Source organism: Vombatus ursinus, unplaced genomic scaffold (genome assembly GCF_900497805.2).
Source record: "Vombatus ursinus unplaced genomic scaffold, bare-nosed wombat genome assembly UNPS02014171.1, whole genome shotgun sequence".
Classification (NCBI taxonomy): Eukaryota; Metazoa; Chordata; class Mammalia; order Diprotodontia; family Vombatidae; genus Vombatus; species Vombatus ursinus.
In genome coordinates, this window is record NW_020953949.1 from 1,618,507 (window position 1) to 1,636,590 (window position 18,084).

Here is an 18,084-nt window from a genome sequence, read left to right on the forward strand (position 1 = left end):
GGAAACCACAGATCCTTGGCATAATGACGTATTCCCCTGAGATGTTCCTACCTTTTTGCCCCACCTCCTCACCAGTGCCTACCACAAACAGCTGAAGGCCCTATATGCACCATTACTCCTGCCTGGGTATTTACTTAAGGCAATAAGATAATGGGATAGGGTATCTACTACCATTCTATAGCCACTTGAGAGTTGAGTGTAGAGAGGAGAGAGTGCTAGAGGGAGATTATAAGTGGGAGTGGGAGGAGCAGAGCCACTGCATTGTATTTCCTGTTTCACAAGCATTGAGTAAGAATCTGCACAGGATAGAAAAGTGTCCAGGTGTGATGTGTGTTGGTGGAAGGAGAACTCATGCTGATACAACCATGGATCCATTAAGGTAAGTAATGGCTGTGGTGACTATGGGGAACTTCAGTGACAGGAGGGAGAGGGGCATGACTAGAACTTCATGACTAGAATTTCTCCTGAGTCCTCACACTGTAGGCATCAGAGTTGGAATAAACAGTGATGAGATGGCTGCAGTCAGATACATTCTTTAGTTGCCTTCTGGACTACACAAGGTGAGTTTATTCCTATCTATAATGCCCAGAAAAAGGTGACTGATGATGGGCATCCTGTCTTCAGCCCTTGGTAGCTGTGTGAGTCTAGGCTGATTACTTCCTCTCTCAGGCCTCAGTTCCCTTACCTATAAAAATGAGGGATTTGGATTAGTCATCTCTCCAGTCCTTTTCAATTCTGAGTCCTAGGATTCTGATACAAAAAATAGTAGTTGCCCAAGAAAGAGCAGAAGTTGCTGACAAAAAGGCTAGTTAGAGGTGGCATAAGCAATTGTCACCTACGTGGCATAATTTTCTATTTTCATTTATTTTATATATTTATTTATTTTTGTTTATTAATGCATTTCCTCACAAGAGGAAGTGTGGTATAGTAGACAGCTGACCTCAAAACTAGGAAGACTTGGGTGCAAATCCTGCCTCTGACACATGCTGGCTGTCACTTAAGTCATTTAATCTCTCAGTGCTATAGACAACTCTATAAGACAATAAATTGGAAAAAAGGCTCCCATGAAGGGCGTTTTGTCACCTGAAACTTCCTCATATTAAGTAAGTCACTTGCACCAGTAGAACTAGTTTTGTTGCCTGGTGATTTTCTATGTCAATTAAATTACAGGCCTAGTTCCTAGTCCTGACCTTTGTCTTGACACAATAGATACTTTCCAAAAAGTCCCTGTTGGACAGTTCATTCTGATCCATTTCAGTCCAACAAGCATTTATTAAGCACCTCCTATTTGCAATGTGTTTTCCTATGTACTTGGGATGCAAAGAGAAAATTTCAAGGAGTACTCTGTCCTCAAGAAACATATTATATTGGGGAGAAACAACATGTTAACATAAATAATATAGACATAATAATTGGAGGAAGGCTAAAGCAAGTAAAGCTAATAGGATCAAGAAAGGCTTCCCTTAGGAGGTGATATGTGAGCTAAGCTTTGAAGAAAACCAAGAGATGTAGTTAATGAGGGAGTATATGGCCAGGTTTGTGCTTTAGGGAGATTATTTTGGGGAATTGTATGGAAGATGACTTAGGGAAGGGTATGGAAACTGGGCATTCAGTTAGGAGACTGATACAATAGTAGAGGGAAAGGTTCCCATGGTAAGGGGTGGTTGCCTCAGTGCAGAGAAGGGCATGGACAATAGGTACATTGTGGAGGCAGCATCAACTAGACTTAGCAATTGATTGGAAATGGGGGAGGGAGGATGAAGGAAAAGACGAGTTGAGGATTATGCAAAGGTTGTCGATCTGGGCAACTGGAAGGATGGTGGTGGCTTCAGCACCAACAAGGTTGTTTGGAGGAAGGGTGGCTTTGGTAGTGGTGGTGGTGTGAGGGGCAATAATGAATTCTCTTCTGGATATATTGAGTTTGATATCCAACAGATGATGCCAAACTGGATCTCAGGAGATTAGAGCACAATAAATAGCTATGGGAACCATTTACAAAGAAACTCAATCCAATTCAATGAGAATGTATTTATTGTTAAGTGTCTATTATGTGTCTCCAGCCTTTAGCACAGTGTTTGGCACACAATAGGCATTTAACAAATACTTCTTGACTTAATTTGACTAAAAGTTCTTATGGGGCCGTGACTGGTATAGACATGACTGGCTCAGAGTGAGATAGTGAGTTCCCAGTCAGTAGAGATGTTCAAGAAGAGCGTGAATGACTTCTTGCTGGGGATGCTAGAGAGGTGATTCACCTGTTGGGTAGGAGTCTAGATTACATGACCCCTCGCTAGGGTTAATGTCAGAGAAACAGGCAGCACCATGGCCAGCACCTGTCTAGGTCAGGTAGCAGATAGAAACTGGGCTTCATTGCTCTGTTATCAAGGTAGGGATGGGCAGTCACCATTACTGGATTCTACCCTGACAGCTTTTCTTATGAGAGGGATTCTGAAACAGGGATCTATGAACTTTTTAAAAGAATATTTGTATTTGTTTTCATTGTGATTCTTTATGTTTTATGCATTAAAAACATTATTCTGAGAAGGGTCCTTAGGCTTTACCAGATTGCCAAAGGGGTTCCTGACAAAAGAGGCATTTTAAGAGTTGAAGCAGAATTTTCTTCTTTTTTTTTTAATTATGAATTCCTCTTTTTATTTAAGGAGGAAGGGTGACTAGCAGAGACCATAGATTAACGAGGCTGGTCACTTTTGTGCTTTTGGCGGTCTGAATCAAATCACAGTGAGAAGTGAGATGAGGTGAGGGGCACTATATGGGTTTTCCTGAGGCAAAATTTTCCCCATATAACTTGGGCATGTCTTCATGCCTTTTCCCTGATGCTCCCCTTGTCAGGGAAAGTGTATATTTGTCTGCTGTCAACCCCGTTGTCTGGTGTCCTATGGCAGTGCTTTGTTCTGTCCCTGGGTGGAGAGCAGTTTGTGTTGTGTAAAGGTCTGGGCCTGTTATGAAAAGGCCTTTCAGTAAAACAACTTCAGCTGCATTTCTGGTTTCACAATTGTTTTGATGCCTTGCCCTACCATCTTAAGGATAGTTTTAAGAGCCCAGATGTAACACTGGGCTTCCCTCTTCTAACTCCAGAATTCTGCAGTAACTTGTAATGGAGAAAGACCTAGAATATTCAGATAACTTCTCTATCCTGCCAGTTGTCTAGACCTCTTCCCCAAAATCAACTATACCCAAAAGTGTATGGAGGCTGTGACAGGTGAGCCTCAGTGGGGGCTTGCTGGAGGTAATTCAGTCATTCCCCCAATCCCCAGCAACGATCTATTCTTGCATTTTAGTCAAATATGTCAGAGACATTAGCTATTATTACACATACAAGCATCTGCTTGGATATAGACCCTGATCATCACTTCATCCCACTTAACCACAAGAGATTTCCCCTCTTCCTACAGCAAGCAGCTCCCAATTCACTTTTTATAGTAATTGTAAAACAAAAGATGAAATTCTACCACAATGGTAAATCAAAAGTACATCATTGTAGTTGGGGTTTTTATAGTTACTAAATAATACTTCGGTACGAGTATTTTGTATGTGTAGGTCCTTGAAGAAGAATCTGTCCAAAGCATCTCTCCTCCAAAGTTACCCATAATCTCTTAATTACAAAACTTGTCAAATCAGCAAATATTTATTAAGCACCTACCATGTGCCAGATACTGGTGCTGAGAGCTGGGAATACAAGAAATGTAAAAAAACAGTCCAGGCTCTCAAGGAGTTTACCGTCTAATGGGAGAGACCACATGTAAACAAGGATGTACAAATGTAACATACGGGACCCTGGTCTCACTCTCTCAGGGCCAAGTCTGTTCCCCTTTACTCTGGCCGACATAGTTCTCTGGTATCCTGACAGGGTTGAGGAGTCTCTGTTCTTCTGCCATTGGCTCAAGCCCCCATCAGTTAGGTTCCCCTTTTTTTAGGGATCTAAACTAGCATTCTAATTCCACTTAATCACTTCACAAAAGATTGGCTTTTACAAAGGAATATTTGCTTGAAAGGTATAGTGAGAACAAGCATATAAACATTTTCCCCCAGCACCTGAGAGGCATAATTCCTCCCATACCACTTCAGTCTGGGGAGGCGGGCAGGAACTTAGCATAACACAGTTCCTACATGGCATTAGTCCCACTGAGTTCAAGTCCAAAGCCCTTCTAGGCTAACATCCCAAACCTTTGCTTTTTAGAACTTTCCTGCTGAACTGGCTGCGACATTTGAACTGAACTTGGACTCTAGGATAAGATAGTTCTATCTCCCAGTTCAAGACTCCTCTCCCTGCATCTAAGACTAAAAAGGAAAAATGAAACAGGCCAAATCCTCAAGACTTTTTCTCAAAGTAACATGGTCTAATGGATTAGAGAGGTGGTCCATAAGCTCTCCCCACTTACCACAAGGTTTCACCTGCTGAAAATGGAGTCCTTCCCTTAGACATGAATATAGCAAAAGGGCCAGACTGTGTAGGACAGTTCTGACTATGCAGCTCATGGAAAAGGCTGGCCCCCAACCACATGGTAGGCCAATGAAAAATATCCATGCATGAGCCAAAGGGTGCCTTTGATCCACTCTCCACATATCTTATGTGCATCTGCTTATATACTTATTGTCTCCTCTGTTAGAAAGCTGGACCTTTGAGGACAAAGGCTTTACTTTGCAAATTTGCTTTACTTTGTATCACCTCTCCCTGTTGCTTAGAGACCCTTAACTAAGAATCTAGGTTATGCTGACCAGAAACCCAATCAGATCCAAAGATTGATGCAAGGAGTTTTCTCACAGAATGACATTAGCATAACCACTTATCTTATGGAATCTGTCTCATTAAATCTTAGATCTTTTGTGCATCATGTTTTAATCATGGATTAGGTCCTTTGTGTGCTTTCCTGATCCAACCTTTCCAACGAGACTCTGGATAAAGCACATCTAGTGTTTCATTTGTTCCAGAAAGCCCATGAAGCCATAACTTGAGCCATAACTAAGGCAAAGTAATCAAGATTTTGCAACAGGGCACAGAAATTTAGAATTTTCAGTCTTTCAGAACATAAGGAGCAACTGAGCTTAATACCTAGAGAGTAGGAATGAGTTAAAATTAGAAGCTACCATGTAGCATGCTGAGGACCATACCACCAGTGAGCACTTCGCTAGCTGCATCTGCCCAAACCTCCCAGCAAATGTTGAGGGCATTTTTCATTCTGCTTTGCCCCAGAAGTAAAAATTGCTACTTATGGCATTGACCATGCCTACTTGTGCCATGGCCATCTCCTGAGGTTGGTAGATAGGCAGGAAGAGTTTACTATTAAGCATCACTGGATAGTGGCATAGTCAACTCCAGGATTTGGATGGAACGACTGTAGGCACATAGTTTTATCCAACAACCCAGCCAGTGCCCATATCCTATTACTAGCTCTTGAGTAAACCTCATCTACTTGGGCTAGGAATATCTACATTCCTCGCTACAGAGCCTACACAGATGCTCCTGCATGACAGTAGGGATGGGCAACATTAATGAAAACAATTGTGAGACAACAGAGATAAGCAAACAAAGCCCACCACACAAAGTTTCACTCGCTTGCCTGGCTCTTAGCTGTCCCTGTTTTCAACTGGAAAGAGTATTTTAAATGTATGCCTTTGCCATGCCCTCAGCACTTTCCTTATGGGGTATGGATGAACCTTTCCAATTGTTCCATTGCCAACTTGGCAGCAACCAGATTAAACCACACTCCTCTTTCCTCTCCCCCTTCTTTCTCTTCCCTTGACTCTTCTTTCCCTTCTCTTCTTCCTTTTTCTCTTCCTCTCCTTCCCCCCTTCCTCTCCCCTTTTCTTTCCATCCTTCCTCTTCACCCTTTGTCTTTTTCTCTCCTTCCCTCTTTATCCCCCTTCCTACTGCTCTCCTTCCTTCCCCTCTTCCTCTAACCCCTCTTCTTTCTCTTCTTCTTTCTCTCTCTCCCTCCTCGTGTCCTTCTTATGTTTCTTTTTCCTCTCTTCCTCTTCCTCCTCCCCTCTCTTCCCCACTTCTTTTTCTTTTCATTCTTCTACTTCCTCTCTTCTCATTCTCTTTTTTCTCCTTTCTTTCTTTCCTCTCCTTCCCACAGTCCTTTCCCTTTTCTCTCTTCTCTTCCTTTGGCTTCCTTCTATAATATTGATCCTGCCAGCAGATGGCAGCCACAATCAGATATAAACCAGGACTGAGTTCTTAAGTAACAGGAAGCATAGGCAGAAGGAATAGGCCAAATGGAGGAGGACAGTGAAGGCGTTTGGAAGTGGGGATGAATGGCCCTGAAAGGTCATTGCACTCTCATTTCTGTACTATGCTAATCAGTCTGCTTATACCATGCAGAATTCCCAATGACCTGAGAACGGTCTCAGTGGTAGCCGATTATGGTTCAAAGGTTGTTTTCCAATCCATCCTTGCTGATGTTGCTTGGGTGCTGTGCTGGCTTTGAGCAGTATACCTAGAAAAAGGGGCAGAAGATAGAGTGAGTGCCAAGATTGAAGGCAGATCAAGGACAGTATTAGCTTCAGAGTCAGAAGATACAATATTGTCTAAATGATGCCAACATGGCCCATAGCTAGGTGGCGCAGTAGATAGATTGCCCAGCCTGGAGTCAGGAAGACCTGAGTTCAAATGTGGCCTCAGACATATAACCCTGGGCAAGTCACTTAACCCTGTTTGACTCGGTTCCTCATCTGTAAAATGAACTGGAGAAGGAAATGACAAACCATTCCGGTATCTTTGCCAAGAAAACCCCAAATGGGGTCATGAAGAGTCAGACAACAATAGCAAGACTCAGATTTGAAATTGACAGTGGAGGAGATGTACCATCCCAGGGTTATTGGGTTTCTTGGGCACCCCAGGGCTTCTCTGGTTGTCCTAATTTTAAAGCCAATTAGAAATCTATAGCTGTTCGTATAGCATAGAATATCAAATTCTATAAAGTGGGTAACTAACACTGATATAACTGCCAAAGAAAAAAAATCTTAACTATAGATTTATTCTTTCCTTAATGAATTCAGTCCCTGGCTCACTGTCTTTCCACCCCAACTCCTGCCCTCATATTAGGTGACTTTAACATACATCAGTGCTCTTTCAAATGCCTTGATTTCCCATTTTCTCAATCTCTTCAGTTCTCATAAGGGCTCTGCTCTCACTCCCTAGTGTTTGTTACCATATCTCTGCTGCCTTCTTGTTCTTGAACTTCCCTCCACACCTGGGCCTTTCTCACCCTCAAACATCTCTCTGCCTCTGTGGCCCTCTTCTCCCATTGATGAGTTCCTTCCAGGGCTTCCATTTTGGGAAGAGATCCAGGCCAGCCATGCTTTATTGCTCTCCCAGCTCTGCTTCTGACCCTGCAGATCTCTCTACCACACCCCCATTGGGTACTGTACACTCTACCAGCCTCCTCTCAGGCTTGTCAGCTAGCTTTATTTGCACACACACACACACACACACACATTAAACTATCAGCCACTTGCTGTCAGTGAGTGTCTTTCTTTTTGCTTATATTTATTCCTCTGGCACCTAGCAAGTGCTTAATAAATGCTGCCCATCTCTTGCCTGCCTTGGCATAACCTTCTTCACCCTAACTCAACTGCACAGAGATGTGGCCTAACCTTGATTTTGCTATCACCTACAAGTGTATTCTACTTTTATGTTCATGAGCTCTGAAATTCCTTTATCTGATCATAATCTTTAATCATTCCTTCTTTCCCTATGCTTTGTGACCTCTAACCCTGGTGTCCTTCATCTTTACTGTGACCTCCCATTTCCTCCCTACTCCAGTTCTTTCCCAGGCCATCACCCCATTCACTGGTTATACTCTCCTCCCTTCCTTATCTTGACCCTTTGAACTATAATTCTCTATTCTCAAATCCCTTGTTCTCTGGTCATATCACTGATCATGCCTTGCCAAATCCTAGTTATGGATTACTCCCATTAAATACCTCTTTTGCTATTGAGTAGAACTTGAAGAAATCATGAAGTCATGATTATTGGGTCATCTACAAATTTGTTATCTTTTCCAGACTGGGGCCTCACTACATCAAGGCAATTCTCCCCAATTAGTTGGCTATGCCATTCTTCACAGTGGTTCTTCCAAACATTTTTGTGACTTTCCTGTAATGAGACAGTTAATAAACGGCAGTATTTTAACCCAACCTGAGTTTTTAAACTCTAAATCCAATTCCTTTCCATTATAACATCCTACAAATCTAATTACTGTTTTTTTAAAAAATGAAATATTACTCTGGAGGAGAGAGGAAATCAAAGAAATAAACAGGTACATTTGGTACCTTTCTCATTAATATTTATTTCTAATCACTATTTAATCTAACTTTGATCTTTCTCTATAGGCCTAAATAGAATACTTCAATCTGCTTATTATGAATATTTTTCTCAGTCAAAATAGATTCCTAAAATCTGCCCAAGGCTCCAGTACATTAGCATTTAAGGGAAGTTTTTGTCAAATAATGAATCTTTATCTCAATATCTGAGATCAATGAGTTTAGCAAACACTAGGCTACTAGTTTTGTTTATTTTAGGATGTTGTATACCTAATCTGTTCCATTAATCAACTTTTCTATTTTTAACCAGAACAAAATCATTTTGATAATCACTGCTTTGTAATATATTTGATATCAAATTTATTGATATCAAAGGCCTCCTTTCTTCCTACTTTTGAAAAATTATTCCTCTTGTAATTCTTAATCTTTTACTCTTCAGATGAATTTTGTTATTTTTTTTCCTAGTTCTATGACATCTTTTGGTGATTTGGTATGGCATTGAATAGGCAGATTAATTTAAGTAGTATAGTTATTATATTGGCTTGACCTACCCAGGAACAGCTAATATTTTTCCAATTATTTAATTCTGTCTTTGTCTCCATAAAATGTTTTATAATTGGATTCATATAGCTCTTGTGCAAATTTTATACATTCTGTTTATTTTAAATAGAATTTCTCTATCTCTTTGTGCTGGGTTTTGTTGGTGATGGCATTTGGTTGCACATTTGCTAGGCTTGGAATTAAAAAGATCAGATTTCAAATCCAGTCTAGGAAAGTCCCTTCATCTCTGTTGCCTCACTTGCCTCATCTATAAAATGGGATAATAATAGCACATACCTTCTAGGGTTATTGTGAGGATAAAATGAAATAATTTTTGTAAAGAGCTTTGCAAATCTTAAAACTCTATGTAAATGCTGTTATTATATACTGAAATGTAGATGGTATATTTGGATTTATTTTATATCCTACAACTTTGCAGAAGTTACTTTTTTCTGATTAATTTAAATGAAATTATCATGTTTATTAATTAACCATTTCTCCTGAAGTTGAAATTTGAAAATATGGCTCAGAAACAGATCTAAGAGAAACAGAGGACTGGAACCACAGAGAAACCAATGCCATCTCTCTTATTAAGACAGAGTAGTCTCTAAGAAAGCTAGTTAACTACAGAATAAATTATCATCATAACTTGAATTTCAGTCCTATTTTATGATTGACGAAGAATTTTCCCATTTATTATCTCCATATACGCTATAATATGTACATAGTTGTTTCCTCCCCCACAAGAGCTAATAATAGCACCTATCTCCAAGGTTTACTGTGAGGATCAGATGAGATAATATTGGTAAAGTGTTTTGCAAATCTTAGAGCACAATATAAATGCTAGCTACTATTATTATTAGCTTGTTAATTTCCATGTACAGAAATCCTGTGTTCTTGTCATTTGTCTTTGCTACAGAGTATTCCATCATGTAAATCTGGTATAGTATATATTGCCCTATCATTAGGCATTTGGATTGTTGCTTAAATGGGAAGCTGTATAAAAACCCAGGGAATTCATAGGCCAAAGTATATAGGTAAGAGAACATGTTAAGAATTTTTCTGTTTGATGCTACCAAGGGAAATACATCAAAGAACTAATAATCCTAAAAAGATATAAAATAATATCTCTATATAAAAACTTTTTAAAAGTTTGTTCTATAACAATAATTCAGATTTATGTGGTGTTTTACAATATAATAATAAGATCTAGCATTTATACAAGTCTTTAAAGTATTCAAAACACTTTATATATGTTAACTCACTTGATTCTCATAACCCTGTGAGGTAAGTACTGTTGTTATCACCATTTTACAGATGGGGAAAATAAGGCTTAGGCTAAGTGACACGCCCAGGGTCATAGAGCTAGTAAGTATCTAAAGCTGGATTCAACCCCGGTCTTCCTGATACCAAGTCCAGCATTCTCATCTGCTGTGCCACCTGGCTGGCCTGATCTACAAGGTATTTCTTTACTGTGAGGTATATCATGTAAATATTATTATCTTCTTTTTTTACATAAGGAAACCAAGGTTCAGGTGTGCCCAAGCCACACATTAAATGAATGGAGGACCCAGGAATTGAACCCAGGTCTAGTCGTGTAAAGAATCGCTGAACTTAGAGTCCTAGGATCACAGAATCTCCAAGTGCGAAGGGACCACATCTAGTCCAATCTATATTTGAATAAGGATCCCCTCTAAAAAAAAAATGGGACAAGAGGTTGTCCATGCATGGTGGAGTAGAGGAAGAAGCTGTGTAATGGGGGAAAGGAGATGAGTTTGGATTAGAAGTTATAAGGGAGGTATCTTGGAAGAAGGAGCCCTTGAAAAGAGAGATGGGGGACAGAGTCCTTCAAAAGGGAATGGTTGAAATTCAGGAGAACTGGGTTTGAATACAGCTTCAGACCACCAGAAAGTCACAACTTCTCAGAGTCTTAGAATAATAGGGATAATAATATGTGTGCCTCTTAATTTTCAGGGTTGTTGGGAGGAAAATATTTTTGCAAACTTTTAATATTTTATAAATGTGAACGATTATGATTATTTTTCCACTATACCATATGGCCTCCCAGAGCTGATCATAGATAGAATTCCCTGCCCAAGAGAGCAGTGCAGGGATGTCTCCCAGAAGGGTCAAGGATCACAGACTCATCCCCTAAAAAGCCCCCAGGTAGGTCAACAATTCCAGTTTGTCCAGAACAGATCTCTGGAAGAGTGAGCAAACAAAAAGAGAAAAGAGTTTTGTGAGGTCAGGGATTCCTGAGATACAAATCTAGAAGAAGATGATAACTCCAAGACGCCTACAAACAAAGCCTCAAAATAAAACAGAGGTTGTACCCAAAATCAATTAGAATTCCTAGAAGAAATAATGCAGGGGTTTTTGTAAAGATGAGTTTAAAATGGTATTGTAAATGAGATGAAAGTGATAGGGGAAAAATTGGAAGGGAAATGAGCATTCTGGAGGAGAGACTTGGAGAGGGAATTAGCAGCTTGGCATGAGAGTTATGAAACCTCACCCAAGTAAGGTTTACCCTGAAAATTAGAATGGGCCAGACCAAAGTGAATGACTCTCTGAAACAACTAGAAACAGTGAAATAAAGTCAAAAGATTAAAAAAAGAAGAAGAAAATATATAGTATTTCCTATCAAAAACAACTGATCTGGAAAATGGATCAAGAAAAGGTCATTTAAGAATCACTGGACTAAAAAAAAAAGTCACTGGACTTACTGGAAGTTACGACCAAAAAAATTGAGCCTAGATATCATATTTCAAGAAATCATGAAAAATAGCTGCCCAGGTCTTTTAGAACCAGAGGGTAAAGTAAAAATAGTAGACATTCACTGGTCATTTCCTTAAAGAAATCTCCCAAAAGGAAAACTCCTAGAAACATCATACATTGCCAAAATCCAAAGCTTCTAGGTCAAAGAAAAAAAAAAGATTGCAAACTGCCAGAAAGAGTTTAAGAATTCAAGAACCACAGTCAGGATCACACAAGATTTAGCAGTTACCACTAAATGGGAGCAGAAAGCCCATAATATGATATTCTAAAAAGAAAAAAATAATGATAATAGTAATTATAATAATAACAACTAGCACTTACATAGCAATTTAAAGTTTACAAAGTACTTTATAAATATTGACTCATTTTCTCCTCATTATAACCCTGGGAGGTAGGTGCTATCATTATCCTCATCTCATAGATAAGGAAAAAGAGGCAGACAAATTAAATGGTCACATAAAAGGGTCACATAGATAGTAAATGTCTGAGGCTGAAATTGAGTTTGCTTGGTTCTTCCTGAATTCAGGTCTAGCTTATAGTAAAAAATAACTTATCCAGAAAAAAAAAAAAAACACATGCTATAATCCTACAGGGGGGAAAATAGATCTCTAACAAAATAGAGAATTTCCAATTACTCTTGATGAAAAAGCTGAAGCTAGTAGGAACTTTAAAATACAAACATGGGAGTAAAGAGCAACATGTAAAGGTAAATATGAGTGAGAAATCAGAAAAAAAACTTTATAAAGTTGAAGTGTATACATTTTAATGGTGGAAGGGGAAAGATACAAGCATCCCCTAAGAACTGGGTTATCAGCAGGACTTATAGAGGGAGTCAAATAAGATGAAGGGCCTGGGAATGATTTTTGTTATGTTTTGATTATCTTAAAAGGAGAATGGGGTGTGTATGGGGAGGTGGGGCAGATACACAAGAGAAGAAAAGGAGAGGAATATAGAGTATATATCTCACAGAATCATAGAGAACAAGTAGAAGTCTCCATGAATAAAGAAGGTGTCAGGGAAGTAGACATTACTTGAACATCATTTTGAACTGATGCTGAGTGAAGTGAGCAGAACCAGGGCAATTTATGATATAACAACAATATCCTAAAAATGAACAATCTTGAAGGATTTAAGATCCCTGATAAACTCAATGATTAACCAAAATTTCAGAGTCTTTCAGAGAATGGAGGCATTAGAATGCCACCTACCCCCTGACAGAGTGAAACACAGACCATGTGAGAATATGTTTTGCTTGACTATGTGTATTTATTAGAAGGGTTTTATTTTTTGTTTTTTCTTTTTTTCCCCAGTGGAGGAGAGGGGAGAGTAGAAAGGAGAGAGAGCAGATGCTTGTTAATAATTTTTTTAATTAAAAAAATAAACAAGGGGAATAGTGGGAGATAAAGTTGGATGGATAAAATGAGATCTGATTATGCAAAGCCTAGAATGCCAGACTAAATTTGGACTTCTTATCGTGTAGGAAAGAAATGGTGGGCCTGTAAGTAGAATAAAAGGAATTTGGAAGTTCCTTCCACATGAAAAGAACCTTAGAGACCAAACCCCTCATTTTGAAGATGAAGAAACCAAGGCCCAGAGAGGTTAAGTGATTCACTCAAAGTCACACAGCTAGTTAGTGGCAGAGCTAAGATTCAGACCCAAGACCACTGTTCTTTCCACTAAGCCGCAGATAGCTGCCCCTCCAGGTGCCATAGAGTTTTTCCATTAAGGACACGTCCAACTCCATTCAAACGCAGGCATCTCTCCCTCCCCTACATCTGCTGCTCTCTTCCCTCCCCCACACCCCTGGTCCTATCCCTGCCTGTCCCCAGCTCAAGGAGGATGGGAGGGGGAGAGAACAGAGATGGGTAAACAGAAGCCATGTGCTTTTAGTTCAGTCAGTTTCTTCTGTCCCAGCCTTGTGGGAAGAGCAAAGGGTCTTGCCTGTAGGAGTCCAAGGCCCTGAAGATCTCTGGAAGAATGGGCTTCTGGGAAGTGGAAGGGGCAATGACCCCTTCCTTCTCAGAGACCTGAAAGAATCACAGGAATGGAGGAAATGAAGTGGAGACCTCCTGAATGGATTCGTGGTTCCAGGGATCAAGGTTCCTGCCATTCCCCCTGGGAGTCCCAGTTGACTCCTGCCCCTTTGTGACAGAGGGATGGTATTATGCCTTTTCTAATCCCCCACGCAGTGTTCAGTGGAGGCTGGAGTTTGGAGTTTGACCGGCAACATCTCAGGAGCGGGGAAGCAATAGTGGCCTGAGCTTTCTACTTCCTCAGTGCCTCAAGGCTGGAAGGAGAAGAGAGCCTGCTTCCAGATCTCCCCTTCCCTTGTTCATCTCCTTGCTCTCCTCAGCCTTTCTGGGGAACTACTGCCTTACCAGTAAGGCAGCTCCTCTGTAAGGTAAGCGACCCTCTTTTTGCCCAGCTCTGTGGGGCTGTCCCAGGCTAGGGCTCAGAAAGGGATCAATAGGGACCGAGGCTTAGGGCAGGATGACTCCAAGGATAAAATAGCCAATTCTACCTTGAGATCCTTCCACAATCCCATTAGCCTTGAAAGTGGAATTACTACGGTGTTACTTGAAACAGGAATTACTAATTACTGTAGTATTCCGCTCCTCACTTTTTTCCAAATCGGAAATCTATTGAATACATCCATAGAATAAGTTATCTCTCTCTGGAGGGTGGTCTTTGAGCAGCTAGAAGGGCACCTGTAGTGTACTGCAAAGAATTCCTGAAAATCCACCATTAGAAATTCATTTCTTTGGGGCTTAAGGATAGTAAACTGAAACTAAGAAGACCAGGGTTTAAGTGGCTCTGTCACTGAATAGTTGTATCATCTTGGACACCTCATTTTCTGTCTCTGGGTCTCAGTTTCTTCATTGGAACAATTAAGGTTTGGACTATATTGTGTAAAGCCCCTTTCCAGTTCTGGCATCCTGAGGCCCAAGTGTTATCTAGATCTTATTCCATAATTCTGTTCAGTAGTGTGTTAGTAAATGTTTAACAACTGTCTCTTCAAAATGCTGTTAACTTTAACCTGCACGATTAATATTTTCTCCATTACTTTCTTAAGTCCTCGATAACCAAAAAAGCAATAAACCAAGCCTTGTTTATAGGGTTTATTGATTTCTAATGTGTAAATGTTCATGCTGAAAATTTAGCAATCAGCCACTTTGAGTTGGCACCTCTGATTCTATTTCTAGGGAGCTGGTCAGATTCTAGCCTTAGCTGCCTGTCCTGACAGGCACTTGGCTTGACCAACGGGGCAGTCAGTTTACTTTTCCCAGAAGTCCTATCAACATCCATGTGTAAAAAGGCAGCTCTCCCACGTATTCCTTCTGAAGTTCTAGGAACTTAGGTGATCATCCTTCTCCTACCGTTTGACCCGTCTCCCTCCATGAACTTCAGATGGATGTTGAATTCAGCTTTGGTGTTTGGTTAACCTCAGTAGGTTAGGGTGGGCCCCAAGGTTAGGGAGCCACTCCCAAGCTGAAATGTTTGAAGCCTGTGCATGCCAGGTCCCAACCTGTGAAGAAATATCGGGGGGAGGGGTCTCTGAGTTCTCTTCCTGAGCAAAGATTCCATAATCTTATGGTCACCAATAGCCTCATTCCAGCAACCTGATCTCATCAACTTACTGAGTAATCAAGGCACGTTACTCACTTTCTAGGATCCTCCAGAAAACCAGGAGGTTGGGCTACAAAGACTCAAAGATCCCGTCTAGCTCTGCGTTCTCTGATTCTGTCTGGGTCCCTGAAACTCCTCTACTAGAAATGCATTTCTTTGGTGCTCTAAGACTTTCTCAGCTTCCAGAACACTCTTTTAAAAGGCAAATACTTGGGGTAGCTAGGTGGCGCAGTGGATAGAGCATCAGCTGTGCAGTCGGGAGGACCCGACTGCAAATGCGACCTCAGATACTTGACACTTCCTAGCTGTGTGCAGTCACTTAACCCTAATTGTCTCGCAAAAACAAAATAAAAATAAAATGCAAATACTTAAAGAAAGGGACTAGCTGGTGCCTTATCAGCTTAGTGAGTAGCAGGCTGTCAGCAAAGCCTCTGAAATAGGGGGCAAGTTGCTGAGGGAGGCAGTTGTTTTTCTTTTTTCTTTTTCTTTTGGTGAGGCAATTGGGGGTTAAGTGACTTGCCCAGGGTCACACAGCTAACAAGTATCAAGTGTCTGAGGTCGGATTTGAACTCGGGTCCTCCCGACTCCAGAACTGGTGCTCTATCCACTGAGCCACCTAGCTGCTCTCCTACTTTTCAGCATCCATTGACCTTCTCCCTTGGAAAAAAAAGATCTCTTCCTTCACCCTACCTACATTGCCCTCTCTATACCTATCCCATCCCCATCTTCATCCCTTAACAGACAGATACATATACAATGTCTTGGGCTAGGACTCCCAAGCCATGGGGACTGAATCCAACTCAAAGGGCCAAATCTAAAGTCAAAGGACTGCACTTGAGGACCTAGAGGGCCACATGTGGCCTTGAGGCTTCAGGTTCCCCACTCCTGACTGGACAGTTTATTTGGGGCAAAGAAGACACTCCAGGACACCAGACCACAACCAACATGGAGTTGGGTGGCAAAGAGATTCTGGTTTGGGAGGAGCTCCCATGGACTAATTACAGTATTCTTCTTCACTAGTTGCTAAATTCAGTTGTTTTTATACTGCTCAAGTTTTACACAGAAAATGTTGTTAACACCCTCTAGATTTTGGTGCCCAGGGAAAAGTTCCAGTTGCCTTGGCCTACTTACACTTCTACTCATTTTGTAGTTTTTATTTTGTTTTGTTTAGTTCTGCTTATTTTTAAAAGGAGGGAGTTAGAGTAGGTGTGTCTAAGGTCCCTTCTAACTTTGACTCTGCTCTTGCAATAGGGACCTGTGAGCTTTGAGGTATGAATTAGCGTAGCCATTTCTAACAGCAGAAAGACTATAAATAAAATTGTGACTCTCCAAGGCAATTCATCAATCAACAAACATTTATTACACACCTATTGTATGCCAGGCACTGTGCTAAATGCTGGGGGCCAGGGTGCAAAGACAAAAATGAAATAATCCCTGACCTCGGTGAACTTTCATTCCATCAGTCTTAGTGTTGTTGTTGAGTCGTTTCGTGACCACATTTGGGGTTTTCTTGGCAAATATCCTGGAATGGTTTCCTATTTACTTGTTCATTTTATGGATGAAGAAAGTGAGGCCAATAAGGGTTAAGTGACTTGCCCGGGGTCATACAGCTAGTAAGTGTCTGAGGCTGGATTTGAATTTGGGAAGATGAGTCTTCTTGATTCTAAGCCATTGTGCCATCTAGTTGCCCAATCTTAGTGTAGAAGACATAGAAGAGTCAACTTGCCTTGCCCTTGGTTCATCCTTCACTGTGTGTACTTTTTATCACAGCGAATTTCTACTCCCACCATCTTCTTTCATAAGAGACTCCCACGAAGCAGTCCTTCCTTCCCCTTAGGCTTTGGGGGCAACAAAGGGAGATGAATTGGAGTTATACCTTCCAAAGTCTCATTTTTATCGCAATGGACTCACTTCCCTGCCCTTCCCCCTTTTTTCCACTTAAGGATCTGTAGGAGACAAACTCCCACCTCAAGGATATCAGGGCTGTGTGGGCAAGAATAAATCATAAACCATGGAGTATTAGTACTAGAAGGGGTCTATAAACTCATTTAGTCCATCCACCTCATTTTATGGATGAGAAAACTGAGTCCCAATTACAGTGAGTTAGTAACAGAGTCATGACTGTGACTAGAATCTAGGCATACTATCCGCCAGTCCAGGGCTTTTCCATTACGCAATTAGGCTCAGGTCCCAGAGAAACATCCTGGAGATTTAGGGAGTTGGGGACTGTGCCAATCTTCCTGGTCCCACTTCGATGCCCAGAAAGAATCGATGAATAACTAACTTGTTTATCTATTCCAAGCTGATTCCCCTACTGTGCCAGGAGATGAGAGGAGCCCTTCCCTTTCTTCTTCTTCTTCCACCTTCTCCCTCTCCCCCTTTTTCTTATAACCCTTCCTCTCCTCTGTTTTCCTACTTCTTCCTCTTTACCCACTTTCTCCCTTCTTACAACCTCTCTCTCTCCCCAACTCCTCCATCCGCCACCTTCTCCTTTCTTCCCTCATCACCCTGCTGGAGTGCTAAGGTCTAGTCTGGGCCATGCCTATGACCAAGGGAAGATCTGGGCCTTATTCAGCCCAATTCCTATAGTACCTTCCCCTTGTCATTGTCCCATTTGTTGTTGTCCTCTACTAATGATCTGACCTTCACTTGAGAAAATGGATGGATGGGCTCACTACACTTGGGTCTGTGGCAGTGAAGGACAGTGCAGGATGCCTGGCTCAGGAGATAGCAGGACCTCTCTGTTCGATGGGCTGACAACTCATATAAACAATAGAAAAAATTCCAGAGACTCTAGCCAATCCCAGCTCTAAGGGAGAAGAATGTTCCCCTCAGGAAGTAGAAAGGAGATCAGGG

The 18,084-nt window shown here is 41.1% G+C and overlaps 1 protein-coding gene across 2 annotated transcripts in view; it reads left to right on the top strand.

The window, feature by feature from the left end:
• The first annotated feature begins 294 nt into the window (after positions 1–294).
• The window catches only part of SLC5A11 (solute carrier family 5 member 11), a 65,120-nt gene continuing 47,330 nt past the window's right edge, over positions 295–18,084 (top strand). The window contains exons 1-2 of one of the 2 annotated variants that reach the window (XM_027859694.1): positions 295–379; positions 13,791–14,002. The gene's annotated coding sequence lies outside the window, so the exon portion shown is untranslated. The remainder of the gene's footprint in view (positions 380–13,790; positions 14,003–18,084) is intronic. The other variant, XM_027859693.1, reaches the window with a different exon arrangement.